The sequence below is a fragment of the Cibotium barometz genome, chromosome 2 (assembly GCF_041138505.1).
Source record: "Cibotium barometz isolate CiBa-2024 chromosome 2, ASM4113850v1, whole genome shotgun sequence".
NCBI classification, from domain to species: Eukaryota; Viridiplantae; Streptophyta; class Polypodiopsida; order Cyatheales; family Cibotiaceae; genus Cibotium; species Cibotium barometz.
Genome location: NC_141047.1, coordinates 39,489,453 through 39,492,456, shown reverse-complemented (window position 1 = coordinate 39,492,456; position 3,004 = coordinate 39,489,453). Strand labels below are relative to the sequence as shown.

Genomic DNA, 3,004 nt, shown 5'->3' with positions numbered 1-3,004 from the left:
TCGCCTTCCATGGCTTCAAAGGAAGCCTACTAGGCTTCTTATAGGCCACAACAAGGGTTTCGATTGGAAAACCCTAATCTTGGTGTGCAGCCCGGGGCTGATTTTCAGCCAACACAGCACTATTGGTAGTGCTCAATTTTGGGAAGAAGATTTTTAGCTGTTTTTGGGACCGCTCCACCAGCCACTTACACAAAACAGCTCGCCTAGCACCAATTAGAAAACCCCCTCGCCAATTTTTTGATTTCTGCAATTCCACCATTGCCATCGAGATCTGGTGGCTCGAACCCACTTCCTCCACTTCAAGAGGTAGGGGCTCCACCGCTGAACTATAGCTTGTAGTCTATGTTGTGCATGGTGGAGTTGATAATTTGAAGCTTTGTGAGTAGATAGAGTCAAGATCATCACACCTAAGTTTTTGTCAAGTCTGGAAATAACACATTGGTATATCTTTTTTGCCATATTAGCGGACATGCAGATTTCTCTTGAAGTATTTGTCTTAGTTTTGGCCAGTCGGTTTATATTCTATTCAAAGCGGTGCAATTGCCCAACCAGCTTGGCTGAGTTTGCCCTCCACTTGCAGAGAAGTGACAGAAACCTAGTTTTATGGTTTATTGATGAAAACACTACAGTGACATATCTTTATGCATGAACCTGCATCTACTCTCGGGCATTGATGACATGAGTAGGGATGCCGTAGCATGTAGTCTATACTGAGCATGGAGTGGATGATTCGAAGTGTTGTGATAGGCTCTCATGGAGTAGTTCGCACTTTAGTTTTTTGTTAAAGTTTGGGAATTAACCTGAACTTTCCTTTGGTATATCAGCATCTACTCACTGCTTACTTTCATTTTATCACATTTCGTGTGATTTTTGCAGGTTTGGCCTGTTGACATACCGGAGATAAATTTCAAAGCATTGGAACCGATAGGGCGTGAGCTAAAAACATTCAGCAAGGTAGTTGCTTTTGTTTATTCTCTGTATGTATGTCTTACTTAAGCAAAAGTTTTCTCAGCGTCCAAAAGCTTTCTCAGCATGGACGCTTACTGCTTACTAAGGGGGTTTACAGACAGAACCCCAGCCCACTGCAAGGGTCATCTGACCGCGGCTCATTCTCCTTGGATGAGGGGATCTCCCCCGTGCAAGCCTTGGCCATCAGATTCGGGGTGTTTTATTTGTAAAGATCCTAGCATGACATTTCTTGTTGCTTGCAGATGTTGGATAGAGCTTTTGATCTTATGCAAGCACCATTCAATGAAAGATAATCCACACCAATCTCATGAAGACATTCATTTCATTACAATGATGTGCCTTCTCCCCTTCAGTGGGTCTCGTTAGATTTGGCTTGGTATTTGATTGCGAAGCCTTATTAGTCTCAGCAAGGTACCAAATTCTATCCATTCGCACCTTGTGAGCGTGATGATATGGATTTTGTACATTTTAACAAAGTTTTATCTGGTAGTCATTTATGCACTGATTTTCCCTAAACAATATTTCATTGTTCCAGTCTTAGTTGCGTGGGATGGACTCTAAAACAATTCTCGTTCATTTAAGTTCTCAAGTTTTCTGCACAACACACTTGTGATTACTCAAAACTGTGGGGCCTACTCAACTTTTTTGGCCTGCCTTTGTGAAAAGCAGGTCTTAGTGTTGTATTTTTTTGGCTTAGCAGAACATCTCAAAATAATTGCTAAAACTTTATTAGTGTTGTTGCTTCTTCCTCCTTTTCTTCCTTTTGTGTGTGTGTGTGAGAGAGAGAGAGAAAGAAAGAAAGAAAGAAAGTTGTATTAACGTCTACTAGAGGCCAAACTCGACCTATGAGACAAATCAATGTACAACTGTCAATGTCCTCTGAGAGAGAGAGAGAGAGAGAGAGAGAGAGAGAGAGAGAGACCTCTGCATGCACACACATAGTTTACCCCTTCCTCCTCTTCCACCAAAAAATAAATAAATCAAAGGCAGGCTCATACAATAGATTCTTCTTTGGTTATTTAAGGGTGGAAAATTAACAATATTTTAATAGGGGAAAGTATATCCTTGTACAGTGGAAGATGATCTTCATAGAAATTTTATGTAGTATAGACACTAGATGACATAGGCGATAAAGATTAAAGATGCATCAAGAAGTGTGTTTCAAACAATGAAACTGTAAGTGCTTGATCACACAAACAAAGAGGCCGTTAAAAATTGGGAATGAACTCTCTCGTATGGGTGGACCTTATTTCAGTGTTAAGGCAAGGTAGCTAAAGCGAGCGGACAGTTGAGTATAAATTATTACTTAGTGAAGGTTGAAGGGCTTGCAGATGCTATTGCTTCTATTGGATCACCATAGTAGGTGATGATGATATGATTTTGGTAACCTTAAATGGTCTTGGTAAGGAATACAACCAGTTAAGACCTCCGTTGTAGTTCGAGAGAAATCTCATGATTTTTAGGAATTGATTGGTCTCTTGATCTTGTGCAAGAAATAAATTTGGGGGAGGTTAATCCTTGGGAAATTCAAATGAGTAGGCCTTCTACTCAGATACAGGTAGGGGCAGAGGGAGATCATCATCTAGAGGTTGAGTTAAAGGCCTTTTTAGAAGCAAAAATCATGGGTACAACTACATGAATATAATGTATAGACAAGTGGGAGAGCGGTCTCTAGAGGCAGAGGGAGCCAAAGGAGTAGCTAAAGCAAGAGTTGTATAGAGAAACAACTGAGTATAAATGATTACTTAGTAAAGGTTAAAGTGGTTGCAGATGCTAGTGCTTCTATTGGATCACCATAGTAGATGATGATGATATGAGTTTGGTAACCTTGACTGATCTTGGCAAGGAATACAATCAGTTTAGACCTCCATTGCAGTTCGATAGAACTCTCATGATTTTTAGGAATTGATTGGTCTCCTGATCCTGTGAAGAGATGAATTTGGGAGAGGTTCATCGTCGGAAAATTCAAATGAGTAGGCCTTCTACTCAGATACATGTAGAGGAAGAGGGAGATCATCATCTAGAGGTTAAGGTG

The 3,004-nt window shown here is 40.5% G+C and overlaps 1 long non-coding RNA gene across 1 annotated transcript; it reads left to right on the top strand.

Moving 5' to 3' along the window:
* The first annotated feature begins 244 nt into the window (after positions 1–244).
* LOC147641054 (uncharacterized) lies at positions 245–1,716 on the top strand. Its single transcript, XR_015267558.1, has 3 exons — positions 245–306; positions 877–954; positions 1,212–1,716. It is a non-coding gene; the product is annotated as an uncharacterized LOC147641054 (long non-coding RNA).
* The last annotated feature ends 1,288 nt before the right edge of the window (positions 1,717–3,004 follow it).